We start from the raw sequence: 18,517 nt of genomic DNA on the forward strand, positions 1-18,517 counted from the left end.
TCAACTATAATTTCTTTCTTGTTTCTCAAAATAGGGCTAAACAACGCATATTCATGTTAGTTTCGGAAAGGGATGAAACTCTCTGTCATTGTTTCTATGACATAATTTTTTCATACAAAAATAAATTTTACCGATTAATTTAAGTTCAAACGTGTCATAGTTTAGGAAAGATTTCTCATTTTATTTGCTTTTAACTCTTTACAAGTCGTTATCGTTTTTCTTAAGCTCGTCAAAGTCGTCTTATAATTAAGAATTTTAAATAATAAAGAACCCAAGCGGGGGAATCATTCAAAGCGCAAGAGAAAATAAATTATAACCTATCTCCCATTATGAAAGTTGATTAGTTGAAAGTGTTTCTTTTTTTTTTAATCTTTGAGTCTTCTTAATTCTCTTGTCTATCAGTGAGGGAGAGTGAGGTTGCAAAGATCATCAAGTTTCTAATCCAATAGCCATGGAAAAAACTAGAAACCCTAAGGGCAAGGGGAAAGCTCCCTGTTCAAGTGTCACTCCTTCGAGAAAACCTTCGTTCAAGAACTACGGAGCAGGGCAACAAAATTTCGAAGATTCAAAGATTAAAAGTGATTCATGTTCATGTGTTCTAAGAAGAAATGGGTCTGGTAAAGTGGATTACGACGGTGGAGCTGGCCAAAAGTTCGAGAATTCAATGATAAACGGTGTAAAAGTGGAATCAGAGACGACATCCTCTTCTGGATCAAAGACCACAAGCAGTGAGATCTATTGCAGTACTTGTGAATCCTTTAACAACCTTGGAACCGGATCTCAGAATTTCGAAGGTTCCATGATTCGTATCGGTTGAAACTAAGGTAATCATGATCACAGTGAGGTAAGAAGCACTGCTTTAGTGTTTTCCGACTCTAAGGTTTATTTTTATGAGTGTATATATGATCATGGATTCTTAAACATCTGTATTAAGTTTTCTGGGATTCATGTCTGATTTTCAACGACAAGAGAAATTATTTAAAAAGTAAAATAAAAATCTTAAGCTTTTACTCTTGGTATAGCCAACCATGATGATTGGTTCCTTTATTTTCTGAGGTTATTTGACCCACCTTTGGGGATGGGGAGGAAGACTGGGTCAGCATGAATTACGTCTGATTAGCATTATCAATAGCTGTTAGGATAATGAAAGGCAAAAACCTAATATTATGTAAAATGAAAACAAAAAAAAAATTAGAAAATTTTAAAAGATATGTTGATATGAAATACAACGAAAACATGTTACACTAAATATGAAGTTTTAACTAAGAAACGAAAATTTAATTAGGCATTAATATTGTACTATTGTGCCTTAATTGAATATTTTCATTCATAAGGCCGTCAGATATTCTTTGATAAGAAACAGTGATTCGATAAAAAAAGAAGAAGTCGCAATCTACTTTTACTTCATATGCTATTTTAAATTTTCAGGTATTTGTATTAAAAAAGTAAAATTAAAATAGTTAGCAAATATAATTGTTTTAAAGTGGAAGTGAGAAGACTATTTTCATAATTAGCAAATGTAAGTGAAGTCGTGCATAATTATAATCTTGGAACTGTAATAGAAGTAAAGACTATTTGATTGTGTTTATTATATCTACAAGGACATGCTCAGAGTAATAGATATTGAGCAAGTTTCATGCAATAGAGTTTGTGGAGGGCACTTTAGCGGCATCTTTGTTGGTTTCTTTTTCTAATTTACCTTTTTTAAAGTTGGATTATATTAGTATGATTAACCTATCACAGAAATTGAGGATGATATTAAACAAACCATCACAACTTCCAGCTCTTGTAATGGAGACATTGATGTAATAAATTCTGTGTGTGCTTATTCCTTTTAAAAGCAAGTAAATTTTAGTTTTAGTTTTAGTGTTTATAAAAGTTGTTTACTATTGCATTTTTAAAATATAAAATTAACTCTTGTTTTAGTTTATATCACATCCATTAACTATTTAATATTTATGTCTAACGTCACTTGATCATCTCAGGTGGTATATGTCTAAATATAGAATGAGACTGGAATTTGTTATCCCAAAATTAATTTTAGTTTTAATTATACACACTTTTAAAAAATGTTAGGTTTTCATTGAGATTTTTTTTTTTTTTTATATAAGCTAATTCTCTACTATTTAAAATTTGAAAATAAAAGTCAACTGTTGTGTTATGTTAAATTGATAACAAAAGGGGTGAAATGGTGCACACTGACATGAATATTTTCTTTTGATAATAATATGACATTATGATTTAACTTTGTGTTTTTAAATAATGTGTCTCACCTTTTTGTTGTAATATGGTAAACAAAACTAGGAGTGTTCTCATTCAGATATCACGAACTCTCAACAATAAGGTAAAAGGATAAGTTTGAAAGTTCATTGCTAAATTTTGCTAAGACTTTATTTAGCTGTGTAAGTGATGCAAATTTGAATTCCCCTGTGCAGCTAAATATTTGTAGCTTCTCACAGTTTTGATGCTATGAGACTTTGTTTTATTTTTTATGATTGTTTATCGGCACAATATTCATTGATATGTGAACTCCATATGGTATGACTTAGTTTGATTGAGCGTAACTATTGTATGAGAGTGTTGTATTTGGAACCATTTTTTGCATGAAAACGTTACATGCTTATATCTTTCATGCCTCTGTCTTACATTACTACAAATCTGACTCTTGTCTGCGTTTTCTGGTTTTGTTTGGGTTTATGCAGTGCTGGGAGAGAAGTTTGAAGAGGGCCACATTGATACTGCAAACCAATGATGTTCTGCTGTTTGTATTTTCCTACTTGTGTTAAGTTTTTCAATGGAGTTTAATAACCTAGACCCTTCCCCAGATGGATATTTGTGTCTCTTATTATGCCTTCCCTTTCTTCCAACAACTCATATCTCCTAAAACTTTTATGCTCTAAATAACACCATGAGTGTTGGAATGTGATGTACTTGGATTTCCTTTTATCTCTGGTCTGTCTTTTAAATATAGTGCTGTTTGTGATGAAGATATATTTCAAGCCAATGATTAAGTGAACCTTATAGTAGTGCATGTGTTTAAAATGTAATGGCTTAACCACCCAAGTTCTCTAATATCAAAGTAATACCTTTTATTGTTTGTTTTGTTACAAATTTGTTAATCATTTCGCTTTGACATTTTCTTGATGGTTCTCGTCTGTTACCAATTGCATCCTTTTGGACCAACCTTGCTCTCGAGTTTGATGTGGACTAATTGGGTATAAAAAAAATCTGTATCCACATATAAAATTTATAACGCGTAGAAAATGAATATTATAAATAAATATCTACAAATAATAGGTATGTATATTTTTTATATCCACATGTTAACGAAATAGGTATAGATATTATAGTATCTTTATCCGTAGATACTGTATCCACTACATTCTAATTTAAATTAAAAAAATTTAAAAATATAATTAAAATATTAAAACACTGATTTTATATATGAACTGTGCTTATTAAACTATTTTTTTTTTTAAGATTAGATTTTTAAGCCGGTAGGAGCATGAACGTGCACTGGAGCAGACCAAGTTGAGAAATACCTTGAAAAATTGAAATTTAAATTAGGAGTGGTCAACTCGGTCAAATATGGTGAGCTAATGAATCTAGTCAAAGTGTGGGCTAAGTGCAGTGTATATGTGGACAATAAACAAAGACTTGAAGAGATATTATTTTAATTTAATTCAGATTATTGAGCAATTATTATGAATTAGTGTATGAATCTGGAAACATTATTTTAAGGGTTTCATGTGTAGCTTATTAGGGGAATTCAGAAAACTTTTGGGGAGGAAAAAGAGTGAAGATTGATGTGTGGTCTATGTGGGACGTGCAACTTATAATTTTTCTTCTCCAAAACGGAACTTTGCAGTGCAACGCTGATAGAGAAGAGAAGTATTTTTGGTTGTTGGGTAAGTATCTTCGCTGATCATTTTTTTTTGTACCGTACTATTAGGTTGTAGATACACATTAAGAGTTTAATTTTGTTTTGACCCAAGCTTCGAAACATGGATAAGAAACAAATTAGAAAGGGTGTTAGAATGAATCGACGAAGAAGAAGGCATTATTGGGCGCCACCATATTTCCGTTTACAAGCAGCCTTACAAAAATTACGACTCCTACTTCGTTCTTCGTTGGATCACACTGAAACAATATAAGAATGACTTAATGATTTTTTGGAGTGAACAAAGAATCCATACCTAAGCTCTTTTAGTGGGAGCTTAACTTTTTGTTTCAGTCAAAATGTTGTGTTTATCATATTTTATGATTGGTCCCGCTTAATAAATCGTTGTCTTTACTAGGAGCGTCACTTTTTTGTTTCAGCGAAAATTTTGTGTTTATCATATTTTATGATTGGTACCGCTTAATAAATCGTTGTCTTTACTTTTCCACACTTTATTACATGTTTCCTTATATAAATAGGCAATAATTTTTAAAAGAATAAATACAAAAGCAAGACATAAATATTTTAACCAAACGCACACTACAAAATCACTGCCTTATCCCATATTTAGACCACGATTTTAAACCCTGGATAATTTTTCTATTGCCTAAAGTAAAAAATATCGTAGTTAATTATCCTTAAGCTTTATGAGTTTTCTCAAATTGATTGACTAGCTTAACAACCAAGTCCAAGAGCAAAAGTCCAAGAAATTTGTCAAGTAAAGTCAACCTCGCTCAACAATCTAAGGAATCTGAGCTCTTTGGATTTTCATAAAATATTTTCGCTCAACAATAATACCACTTGCCTTGTGACTGAAACCCTTGAGAGCCACTTTTACTATACTTGCTCAGGGAGTTATGGCTTTTCCAACAAGTGAAACATCCTAAGCTCTCTGGAATTTCAATTTGTTATGATTTTCCCAAAAAGTGAAGCATCTTAAGCTCTCTTGAATTTCAATTTTTCACTTTCACTCGGTGGTTGCATGACTTGTTGAATGAGCATGTATAATTTCATAACCTTGATAAATACAGCTTGATCAATTGGCCCCAACATGTTTTTTTTTTATCGTTTTTCAAGCCTCAATAGGTACATTTCAGTTTAAAAATAGGTTACCAAGAGCCAATTATCCCAACTTAATATATCTATCCTTAAATTATTTTTCAATCACTTTTAATCATTCAACTAATCACATCAACCGATATTTAACACAATAGCCAACATTATTACACATAATGAATCATCACACACACACACACACACATATATATATATATATATATATATATATATATATATATATATATATATATTTATTTATATATATATTTCACATATCAAATAAGCATATAATAAAACAAAGCAACCAGAAAGCTAGCTCCCCTTACCGATATTTTATGTTCTCTCACTCAAAAAGTTCCAAGGACTCTGAACCTTGCAAGATACTCTAGACTTGAACATAAAAACTCAAATTGATTATCCGAACACACCCTAACAATTTCGGTCAAACAAAAATTCATTTTGAGCCTTCTAAGCGACATGCAACGCCTCCTAGGTGCTTGTATTAAAAACTACTAAAAATTGATTAAGAGAAGGGTTAAAAATGAATTTACTCAAAATGAAATTTTATCGACCAAAATTATAGTACTATATGTTCAGACTCTTAAGGTGTGTTTGGATGAGGCAATTTAAGAGGGTAATTTATTTATTTGGAGAATTTTAATTTCTTCTAAGTAAAATGACTTGTTTGGATTAAGAAATTAGAAGGGAATTGAAATTGAGTAATTTTAAGAAGGTATTTCAAATCACTAAAATAGTAGAATTTGAAATTCACTCAAAAAGGAAGAAAATTGAAATTCCGCAATTTGTGAAATTCCTCATTGTTCAAGATTAGAGGTGTCAATTTGGCTCAGACGACCCAGATGACTAAGACGAGTCGTGCCAGCCTGACAACATACACGGACCAAGTCAGCCTAACGATCAAAACAGGCCCGACAATAATGACGGGTTAGGTGGGCCGACGATCAAGGCGGGTTAGGTAGGATTGATTATTAAACCAAGTCGGACGACCCAAACAGGTCAGATGACCCAAACGTGCCCAATGATCAAGACGGGTCGAGCGAGCTTGACCCACATGAGCTGGATGGGCCCGACAACTCAAAGGGGTTAGACAAACCCGATGACCCAGACGGGTCAGGCAGGCCCGACAACCTAGATGGGTCGGGCGAGCCCGACAACCAAGACAGGTCGATGGGCTAGATAACTAAGACGGGTCGGACGGGCCCGATGACCCATATGGGTTAAGGGGCCCAATGACACATACATGTCATGCTGGGTCGATGACCTTAACGAGTCCGACCGGCCCAACAACCCAAATGGGCTTGACTGACCCGACGACTCATATGTGCCTAATCAGCTCGACGATTCAAACAGGCCTGATCTGTCCGATGATCCTAACGGGCTCGACCAGCCCAATGATCCTAACGGGTTGACTGGCCCGATGACCTTAACAAGTCAAGCCGGACTAGCCTGACGAACTAGACGAGCTCGATGATGTAGGCGGGTCGGGCTGAGTCGAAGACCTTAATTTGACCAAATTTAAATATTTTTAAGTTGAAAATTATACTTGTTAAATTTAATTTCAAAATTTATATATTAAAATATATTATTAAAATGAAATTTTATCTCATAAGAGAAATTCCATTATTTTATCCAAACAAAAAATTGAAATGTAAGGTATTTCAATTACTCTATCCAAACATATTACTTAAAAATGAAGAAAATTCAATTGTAAGAATTTCAAATGTAATGTATTTCGATTTTTTAGAATTGTTGAAATGCATCATCCAAACACAATGTTATAATACACTCTGATTTTCAAACATATATAGAAAAATTGGTCAGAGTTTCAGAGAGTATGTAGTTAAAGGAAAAATGATACTTTTTAGAAAGATGATAGTTTTTTAAAATATAAAACTCAATTAGGTAATTTTCGTTTTATTGATCAAACATTTTAATAATAAAAGTAACCAAGTTCCTCCTAAAAAAAATATTCTTACTCTTAAATATTTTATAGGTCTTTTGCATAATTAACTTTATGATATCAATGATAAAACAATTACTTTTAATTAAATATGAAAAACTTAATTAAATTTAAAGATTATTTATCTATTTCCTTAAATTTTTTAAAATAAATTACAATAATTATTTATTATTTAAAGAATATTTTTTTCAATTGTTTTAAGAAAAATCAAATAATTTTATTGTAAAACTAAAAATACTAACATTTGATTTATTGTTAGTTCAATAAAAGCGGTTCTCTATTCTGCGTATTTTTGTGTGAAATATAAAAGTAGTTATATATTGTTATTTATAGAAAATTTTTATAAGTAAAATTTTTGATATATTTACTCTTTAATTAATAAACTAATAATCAAATTAGAAAGTCGTTTTAATTAATTTTTATAAAATCAAATTTGAAATGTATTTAAAATAATTTTTATTAATACTTTAATAATTAATGTGGAGTGCCCGAAGTAACTATCACTAAAACTTTATTATACCTGTATTTCTTGTGAGAAAATAATTATTTATCCTAAATGCCTTAAAAATGACTATTTTAATGACTAGATGGGAAGTATTTTTTTATAACCACTAAATTTAATTGTTAAAATTCTACTCTTATAAAAAAAAAATTATGCTAAGCTATATTTTATAAATAAATTATTGGAAGTGATATTTAACCAAATTAATAGACAATTAGTGAATAAAAGACAAAGAGTATGGTGATTATTTGGCAGCTTCTTCCTGCATTTCCATATATTTTTACCTGCACCTCCATATTAAAAAAATTATAATTTTTTCCTTTTCAGATTATAGAATCCAAAGGTAAAAAATTGTTTTTAAGATTATATAATCCGGAAGCAATTTTTGTTTTAGAAAAAGACTTCTAGATCTTAACTATTTTTAGTTTATACCTTACATATATAGTTTGAATGTTATTTTTTATTTTTTAATAACTTGGAATGTATTATTATTTTTTTGAATTGTATGATTCAAAAAATAATTTCTTTGAGAAAAAAAGATGATCTGTAAATAACATAAAAGTTATAAATGACTTTAAAAAATTGAAAAGTTTCTAAATTATATATTCTGCAATCACTTTCTATTGTTTTTCAAGAAGAACAAAATGGAAAGTTTCTTTGGTGAATGTAAGACCCACCTTGTTCTCCTCCTTATTGTAAGAGGGATTGTCCTAAACTAGTTGGGCCTAGGGCTGATCCATAGGGTGTCCAAAGCCCCTAAGGCAGCCTAACCCCTCTCATTCTGCCACACTTTGCAAAGACAATGCTCTTACCCTCTTTCCCTTCTAACAGAAGCTCTGCTAGGGTTTGAGTGAGCTTCCCTATTTTTCCTCTCCGTTGAACGATTCACTCCAAGTAAGTTGAGCTCTCTATGTTCTCTTCTTTTCTTCAATCTTTAGTTCCATGCTAGTCTATGTCATAGCTCATTTTCATTCACCCCTCACTGTTTTCAGTTCCGTTGATTGCTTCCGCTTTAGGTGCTAGTCCGCTTAGCATTTTCCAGGTAAGGGAAGCTAGGGTTTATGTATTTAAAGTTATTTTGTCGATTTTTGGTCTGTTTGTATGGACGTGATGCTTGAATGAGGTTGTTTGTCGAATAAAAATGTATGGTGTGCGAGTATGTTTGATTGATGTGGCGCTACTCTTTTTCTGCATTGCACACTTTTCGTAAAATGAAGATTCCTACTGCGTTAACCGTTGGATCCAGCTGAAATTTTAACAGCTGATGCTTAACACAAAATTATTGACTTTGATCGGTCGGATCTTTAATCAGAGCTCTGTAGTGAGAGCAGTTTTTATCGCAAGGTCACTGTAGTTTGGTTGTTGACAACACTACACACTTTTCGTAAAATAAACGTTACTACTTTGTTAACCGTTGGATCGTGCTGATATTTTAACAGCTGATCCTTAACACATAGTTTTTGACTTTGACCGGTCAAATCTTGAATCAAAGCTATGTAGTGAGAGCAATTTTTATCGCAAGATCACTGTAGTTTAGTTGTTAACAACATTGACCTTGTTGCTTGTTTGGTTTACAACTTTCTTTATGGTTATTCAATTAAGTTGGTTCTTGTTTCATTTGGTTCTTGATTCAATCATATTTAATTTGAATATAAATACAAAAATTTTCTAAGCTTTACATAAGTTGCAGTTTTATTTCTAAAATTCCTAAATCGTTTGCATAATGTGATGTTAAGTTGGATTGCTATGTTAAAGCATGAGATGAGTGAAGATGCATGAGTAAGAGGGTATATGAGTTGTGAATGATGAGCTTGGATAAATCTTGGCATGTGATTTCAATGAAATGGTTGGTATCAAAATGGCATGGTATTGGTATGAGGTGAAATCCTATATTCATGGATTGGGAATGATGAGTTGGAATGGATTCAACATCGAATATGAATGAGGATTTGGTTATAAAGGTTTGCATGAGAGTTATGTGCATGATAAATCTTTCTTTATTGATTGAGTATGATTGGTCTGTGTCAGTGCGTAATTCCTTGGAATCTCTAGGTGAGATTTCAAGGTCGTGTTTCAGTGGTCGGGACGTAATTCCATGGCCCCTGTTAGTGGGTGTCCATGGTGGTGCCCCATCTATATAGTCTGGTAAGGATTCAAGGTAAGGTTGCATCCTGACACTCTAAGCAGTCAGTTAGTCTCACTTAGAGCGGATTGACTCTTGTGGTGAGAGTAGCAGGAGGCTTGAAACTCATTAAGGGCTAACCTTATGTGTGAGAGAATTGATTCATTGTAACACTTGTAACACATAGCTCGGGGGTGAGCAAAGGTATCCACCACAAGTGCAAGCATCCGCTGAATCCGACCAGGTTATACATATTCGGATGAGTCAAGTCGAGTCTTAGTGTATTGATTTGAAAGTCATAACATGTTTGGGTGTTGTATGTATATTGGACTGTGAAAGTATACCTGATTGCATGATGAAAATCTTTTTGGCTCTAGCTTACCCTTTGCTGCATAGTCTTCTTGGGCTGGACTTCTTGTGCTGATTGGGCTTTCTTTTAGGGCAATGGCCCTTGTATTGTCTAGCCTTTGGGCTTCTTTTTTTGAAAACTTTGTCGTTATTTCTCTATGTTTTATTTTGGCATCGTGGTGTGCCTTGGTTACTGTACGGAGCTGTAATGTACTCCAGGACTGCTTAACATATTATTCTACTTGCTATCTTGTAAGTCCAAATAATCACTATAATAATAACTATTTTAGTAATTAATAATTTTTTATTTTTAAATTGATAGTTAAATTAATCATTATAATAATTAATGGTCACTATAATTGGTTACTAATAAACATTTTTTCTTGTTATGGTGTAACGAAATATTATATGTAATGAGACATGAGATAACATAAGAGATAGAGAAATATTAACCCTGTGACCAATTTATTGTTCTGCAAAGCCTTATCCCAAAAAATAATTAAGAAAGTTGATTTTAAGAGTTTATTTATAGAAGTCATTATATAGCGTGGAAAAGAAGTTCCTTTTATATATACAGTCATTGGAATGCTTTTAACTAGAAGTCACTTTACAGTTTTTGACTAAAACATATATACTTTCATTTTTTTTTTTTTTACACAAACTAATACATACACACTGCAATTCATGGATTATTCATTCATTAATTAGATTAGTTAAATTTTTTTTGTCTTTTATAAAATCAGTTTCACAAATAAAATGGATAAAGGAGAAGAATTGTTTTATTTTCGCAGAACTCGTTAGTTACGAGCAAAAGATGATTAAAGAGGTTGGCATATTAATAACTTACACCGTATTTATGTATCTATACATTCATATGTATTTTTATCCACTGTTATGTATCTAGACATTCATATGTATTTATGTATTTACCCCAACGCTGCACCTCAAACTAACATTTCTTTGTTGTTTCTCAAATTTGGAAAGGGGTGAAACCTTCTGTCATTGTTTCTAAACGCTAGAGAAAAAAGAAATTGTATAAATTGACTAGTCGTAAAGAATTTTCATTTAATTTTGGAGTCTTCTTAATTCTCGTCTTTCAGTGAGGGAGAGTGAGAGAGATAGCAAAGATCATCAACGTTACTAATCCCACAGCCATGGGAAAAGCTATAAACCCTAACCCCAAGTCCAAGGGAAACGCTCCTTCGAGAGCAGCTTCGTTCAAGAACTACGGATCTGGGCAACAAAATTTCGAAGATGCAAAGATTAAAAGTGAGTCATGTTCATGTGTTCTAAGAAGAAATGGGTCTGATAAAGTGGTTTACCACGGTGGAGCTGGTCAAAAGTTCAAGAATGCAGTGGTAAACGGTGTAAAAGTGGAATCAGAGACCACATCCTCTTCTGTAACAAAGACTACAAGCAGTAAGATCTATTGCACTACTTGTGGATCCTTCACCAACCTTGGAACTGGATATCAGAATTTCAAAGATTGCGATATTCGTATCGGTTGAAACTAAGGTAACCTATGATCACAGTGCATAAAGAAGCACTCCCTTAGTGTTTTACGACTCAATGTTTATATGATCATGAATTTTTAAACTTTTGTATATTAAGTTTTCTGGGATTCATGTCTGATTTTCAATGATAAGAGAAATTATTAAAAAAATTAAAATAAAAATACTCAAGCTTTTACTCTTGGTCTAACCTACAATGATGATTGGTTCCCTTATTTTTTGTGCTTGTTTGACCCAATTTTGGGGATGGGAGGAAGACTGGGTCAGTATGAATTCCGTTTTATTACCATTATCATTACTAAAAAATTTTATATTATATGATATTTTTTATAAAATTTGTTAAAATATGTAAGAAAATACTTTTTTTTTTGTTATTTTTTCTAAGAATCTTAATTGGCAGGTAATTTTTGTGTGAGTAATTATTTCCTACAAAATTATAAAATTTGTAAATATTTTTTATAAAATTTGTTGTGAAGAATGTTTTATAAAACATTTAAAAAAAATAGTAGTAATTTTCTACAATTTTTTTTCATTATAAAATTTATAAGTATTTTTTACGAAAAAAAATTTTTTAAAAAAAATTGCAAGAAATATGAATATTTTTAGTAAAACCTAAAATTATGAAAATTAAAAAAAATGAGAAAAATTTAAATGAAATGTTAATATGAAATACAATTAAAACATGTTATACTAAGTATGAAGTTTTAACTAAGAAAGGAAAATTTAATTAGGCACTATTTTATTTTGTCCTTTGAATATTCTCTTTCATCGTGCCGTCAGACATTTTTTGATAGAAAACAGTGGTTCGATGTAAAGAAAAAGTCGCAATCTACGTTTACTTCACATGCTATTTTAAGATTTTCAGGTATTTGTATTAAAAAGGTAAAATTGAAATAATTAGCAAATATAATTGTTTTAAAGTGGAAGTGAGAAGACTATTTTGCATAATTAGCAATTGTGAGTGATGTCGTGCATAATTATAATTCTGTTACTGTTATAGAGGTAAAGACTATTTGATTGTGTTTATTATATCTACAAGGACATGCTCAGAGTAATAGATCTTAAATAAGTTTCATGCAATGAGTTTCCAAATGTGGAGGGCACCGCTATATTCGTTGGTTTCTGTAATTTTTTAATTTACTTCTGCAAAGTTGGATTATGTTAGTATGATTAACCTGTCACAAAATTTGAGGCTGATTTTAAACAAACCATAACAACTTCCAGCTCTTATAAAAGATACATGTATAAAATTCTGTGTGTGCACGAAAAGTATAGGTAAACTATGTTGTTTCTCTTTCCTTTTAAAAGTAGATTCTAGTTTTAGTTTCAGCTATAATAAAGGTTGTTAATATTTGTGTTTTTAAAATATAAAATTAATTATTGTTTTAGATTTATATCGCATCAATTCATTATTTATATGTCTAAGATGATATATCTCTAATTACATAATGAGACTGGAATTTGTTATCCCAAAGTTAATGTTAGGCTTCACTATATTTTAAAAAATTTTTGTTTTTTCAATTTCACAAATTTTCACTGAATTTTTTTTATAAACTAATTCTCCAATATTTTAAATTTGAAAATAAAGGTCGACTTTTGTTTTATGTTAAATTGAAATTGGTGAAATGGCACGCTTACATGAATATTTTGTTTATAATATTATTACATTATGATTTAACCTTTTTTTTATAATATTATCACGAACTCTCAACTAGAAGGGGAAAGGAGTACCAAAAGTTTTGATATATATGCTGTATAATCCATGAGGTTGATGTCTATAATATATATATTATTATGAACAATAGATATTTATGGTGTCTCACGCTTTCAGATAATAGTCAACATTACAACAGTGTAATGTAAAAAAAAATGTATTGTAATTTTAAAAATGATTTTTTAATAAATATTTTGTTGATTAAATTAACAAAGTTATTAAATAAAATAATTTTTTTTTTGAAAGTTATAAAAATAAAATAATAAATGTTTAGAATTTGTTTTATTTTAAATACTTGTTTGTTAAAATTTGTCAAAATATATTTTCCTTGTAATTTTACCTTCTGATTTGAGTCCCTCACAAATCCCATCGTAGTTAGTTATATTAGCTTTTACATTGCTGAAAAAAAAAAAAAAGATTAGAATTTACAAAATTTTACCACATGTTTATAACTTTCTTGCTTCTGACTTCCATTACCACAAATCTGACTCTTCCTTGTCTACGTTTTCTGGTTTTGTTTGGTTTTAAGCAGTGCTGGGAGAGAAGTTTTAAGAGGGCCACATTGGTACTGCAAGCCAATGATCTGCAATTTCTATTTTCCTACTTTACGTTTGGTGTTTGTTTGTGTTATGTTTTTCTGTGGATTGTAATAACCTAGGCCCTTCCCCAGATGGATATTTGTTTCTCTTGTTATGACGTTCCTCTTTTTTCAACAACTCATATCTCTTGAAACTTTTATGCTCTGAAAAACACCATGAGTGTTGGAATGTGATGTACTTGGATTTCTTTTCATCTGGTCTGTGTTTTAAATCTGTTTGTTATGAAGGTATTTCAAGCCAATGATTAAGTGAACCTTATATAGCAGTGCATGTGTTTAAATGTAATGCTTTTTTATTGTTTTGTTACAAATTTGTTAATCATTAACTATTTTTTGTATACGTTGAGTATATGTATCTAACACCAAGTTTAATGTTTTGTAAATATAATGAAAAAGTGAATCATAAGGAAATCATTTTTTCTATACATAAAGATGAAAATGCTAAAGTAGGATTCGATTCTGATTGTAATTTATAACTTCCAATACTCAAATCTATTTTTTAAATGATGCTTTTTATCGTAAAAAAAGTATATTCAATGAAACAAATAGGGTATTTTTCGTCCAAATTTTCTATATACCCTGTAACTCAACAACTGACATTTTCTATTGTAAAACGAACCCAAACTGAAAATCGCAGTGACTTTGTGTGAACGTTTAATAGCACTTGTTAACTAAGTCGTTCTTTGTCTTTCCTCTAACGGTGAAGTTTTATCTGTAGCCTTCGTATTCACGAGTCAAATGTTGTGTACTTCTTAAACTGAAGAATTAGTTCAACTTTGTTCGTATCTTCCTATGAAACTAAAAAGCCATTGAAAAGGGTCTTAGTAATTCAACTATGTTGTCGCTAAAGTGTTTTTTTAGTGATTATTAATAGTTAGTTTTTATAAACATAGAAATTGCCTTTGCTTATAGTTATATAAAAAAAGTTAATTTGTATGTTAAGTGTCATTCGTATTGTTAAAAATAGTTTTTATACAAGCTAATTTTAGTAAGTTATTTGTTGTTTATTGAAATAAGTTGTTTTCAACGTATATTTTTTGCTTCAGATTTTTTTTTAAAGGTTTAAACAAGCTTATAACAAATATAATAAAATACTTTTTCTTTTTCTCTCGAAAAAAGTGATTTTATTTTCTAAAAGGAAAAACTCAATCAAACGCATCCACAATTGGATGATAGTAAGTTAGATATGAGTTTATTTTCTTTTACATTTTTGTTATGCTTTATAATTGGTTCTATACAAAAAGTCTGATACAATTAGTCAAGAGTTGACTCCCCCTGTCGTTTCTGTTTGGAAAGGAATCATTCTTTTGGAAAGGGATTAATTTCCTACATTTTGTTTGGTTTGTGTTGATATTTATGATTGTTATAACATTCATTTTTAGTTCAGACTTTTGAGTTATGTGGTACTTCTGGAAGGTTAAGAAAGAAAACAGTTAACAGGTTGGGGTAGATTTTTTCAAAGAAATTTCTGTATGAGACATGCTTTCTCTATATATATATATTTTGCGCGTACAAAGTGTTGTGAATGGGTAGAATAATTTTGCATGATGGGATGTTATATTCATTCATTCAATGAATGTACCTTCAATATCTACATCTTGTGGATGTGAATTTATTTTGTTTGAACAAGTTGTCGGGTTGAAAATCACACATGGTCCTCACTACACAACCGTGTGGGTCATTGTAATTATTACAATGAAAATAGGTGGTCCTGTCATGTTATGAAACTGTTCTTAGGCTTTTATCGGATAAAAATGATCGTGATCATGAGCTGTATCATATGTGATGTGATTAAACTTTGGATTCATTTGTTTGTTTTTTATTGATGTACTACTGAAAAGAGAGATGCAGATGCAGATGAAACTGTTTTTGTTTCTAGTAACGTGTGAACAAGAGATTATTCTACATATTATTTTCAATTCATTAAATCTTTTTCTCATCTTTTTGAACTCCCTTTCAAACATATATGAAAATCTACGACAAGTTTTGGCGTGAAGTTTCTTTTAACTTTGTCTTCGTCGTTTCCCTGTCACCTTCCTTTACAAGAGTAATGATAAAACAAACACGAGACTAAATGACTATCAGCAATTATAGATTCAAAAACGCTTTGGCCATTGCATGCGTACAAGAATCTCATAATTCATATTATTGACACAAAGTACGGTTCTCATTCTCACTGTTACACATTATTAATACGGTGAAATTATTAAACCTAATGCACAAGCAGCAAGGATTATAATTGTATAAGAATTGCACATTTTGATTGTTATGTACATGGATAGAAAGATAGTTCCATGACAAAAAAAGAAAAGGTAAATGTAAGATTTGGGTTGACATGGTATTGATCAAGATATATAAAAATGTGAAGCTTGAAATCACAATTGAACAAATCAAATTGATCAAGAGGCTATATCAAGAAGTCAAGTTCACGCAATGGGTTGATCATCCAAATCTTCATCATAATGAGGATGTACTTAACTAGTGCAAGTGCAAGTGTAGTGCAAGTGCAAGTGTCTACAGCATATCTTTCCAACACCGAGGCTAATTGTTGTTGCCTTGACTTCATTTCATCGTGCATCGTGGTACAATTTTGTTTTTGTGTTAACCAACTCTTCTGCATTTGCTTCAACTTTCAGAATGGCTTGTCTTGCCTGTTGTAGAAGCCTTCTAGTCTGACGTGCATGTTCATCTTTTTGTTGAACTATGCGAGCTAATAAGGAAGGTTGAGTGAGGGATATCACGCCATGTTAATTGTTGGTACCCAAGTCACCAGGGCCATAATATCGACCACTCCCTCTGGCAACATCTTTCCACAATTGAAGTATTGTTGATGTTGTGGATCTTGCAAAATTATCTGATTCAATTTCTTACACACACTCACAATATGTTTTCTATGCAATCATAATGTTTGAAAAGTATTGGAAATGTAGTGTTGTCGATGGTCTAATATGGATCTAATCTTTCCGGAAAGTGCTTTATTTCAATTGTATCACAACAAGGTCGTATCCACCGGAATTTGATTTGAATAAAACAATACTTTATGATTTATTTGAATTCGCAATAAAATAGAGGTAAGATTTGGAATATTTGAAGACATAACTTTGCTTAATGATTAAATTGATTGATGCTGATAACAACATTGGGATTGAATTTGGCTAATCTTCTACTGCACTCTTTTTCCACTGCATTATTATCTACTCGCTTATAAGTTTTGTTCATTGCTTAGTGTTCCTTAAAGTTTTCTTTATTGTAATCCTAAATCCATTACTGGCATATAGAATCTAAGGTTATCAAACTTAGTGTGATTTCTTTAACCTCTTCATTGAATGAATCCTTGCATTAAGAAGATTCTATATTTAGCTAAAGCAGATAGATCTATTCTTAACATCTAGCAACATTAGAAGATTGGATTCTAATCTAAACTTGAACTAATTTCCACTCAATTTAAGTTGATGAAATAAGATAAGTGATCATTAAAACAATAAGCATGAACCAAATAACCAACACATAAAGCAAGAACATAACATATATTTGAATAAATAACAGGGCAAAGAGCTAGAGAAGTTACATTCCATCCCAACAAGGAAGAGTTTAACTGCTCATAATAATTATTCGAAGCATATGGAGTTGTTGTTTCTCATAAACTTTATTACAAAAAGTGTATAAACTATCCTAGAACTGAATTAGAAAATCAACATAGAAATAACAGAGCAAGGCTCTGATTTTATATAATTTAAGGCGTAACTCTAGCGCAAAAAGTATTGGTCAACTCTTGATGTTTCCTTCCAAGGTGAGGTTTCTACAAGCTTGAGCCTCTGGTATGATGGTCAGTAGTGGAGTTTCCTTCGTTGGAGGGTTTCCTCTGAAGCTTAGTTGTCAATTCTTATGTTTGAGATTTCTTTCTAGTGAAGGTTTCTCTTATGAGGCTTAATGCTAATACCATTGCTCAGTCGTAGACTTATATTTGAATCTTTATTAAATCGTCTTTCGGTGCTCAACATTAGTTTTGGAACTCAACGTCGTATGCCTAATTTCCTTGAAAATATCTGCAAAAATATTACAAACACACTAGTTTTCTTATTTTCTTACTTCTTTACTTCTCATTTTGTTATTTAAAGTAAAATGGGCAAGTTTTACCAAGAATTATTTCAAATGTATACATGATAAGTGTCAAAAGCATATGCAATATCAAGAAAACTAGACATTTATCAACATACCCCCAACTTTAGGTCTTTGTTTGTCCCCAGAAAAAGCCTAATAATTTCTACATAATGATTCCAAATTCATTATTCCATGGTGGGCTTAAGAACTCATATTCACAACTCTTTGATTCAAGACTAATAGAATGCAATCAAGTATTAAATTAGAAACCAAGGATAATAAATCAAGACACAAATGCAATTCACATTCACAACTCAAAATACAGAATCTCTCAATGAATTTTCTATTTTGTATGTAATAGATCATCTTCCCAGTTTTGAGTGTTTGCACTTTCAACACTGTACTATACCACGCGGTTAGGACTGGTAAGTATAGGTATCCAGTCCCAATGGCTAAACCATAGTCCTGCATAAGAGAAATCATTAGCCAATTGTATAGAAGAACAATATGCACATAGCGGCTAAAGTTGCAAGTAAAAGCTGACTACTCCAAATGGATACATATAAACAAAGGCCGAGTAATCCAAACGATTGCATACAAGTAAAGGTCGCCTACTCCAAACTTAACAATTAAACCCCCAT

General features: G+C 31.2%; 2 long non-coding RNA genes across 3 annotated transcripts; both read left to right on the forward strand.

Annotated features, from left to right (window-relative positions):
* Positions 1 to 292: 292 nt before the first annotated feature.
* On the forward strand, positions 293 to 3,072 carry LOC114176730. 2 transcript variants are annotated; one of them, XR_003603045.1, is made up of 2 exons: positions 293 to 844; positions 2,703 to 3,072. It is a non-coding gene; the product is annotated as an uncharacterized LOC114176730 (long non-coding RNA). The 2 variants fall into 2 exon arrangements; XR_003603044.1 differs by having other exon boundaries at positions 296 to 824; positions 2,703 to 2,991.
* A 7,877-nt stretch (positions 3,073 to 10,949) lies between these two features.
* Positions 10,950 to 14,041, forward strand: LOC114177029. Its single transcript, XR_003603095.1, has 2 exons — positions 10,950 to 11,467; positions 13,710 to 14,041. It is a non-coding gene; the product is annotated as an uncharacterized LOC114177029 (long non-coding RNA).
* Positions 14,042 to 18,517: the final 4,476 nt, after the last annotated feature.

This window comes from Vigna unguiculata, chromosome 3 (assembly GCF_004118075.2).
Source record: "Vigna unguiculata cultivar IT97K-499-35 chromosome 3, ASM411807v1, whole genome shotgun sequence".
NCBI classification, from domain to species: domain Eukaryota; kingdom Viridiplantae; phylum Streptophyta; class Magnoliopsida; order Fabales; family Fabaceae; genus Vigna; species Vigna unguiculata.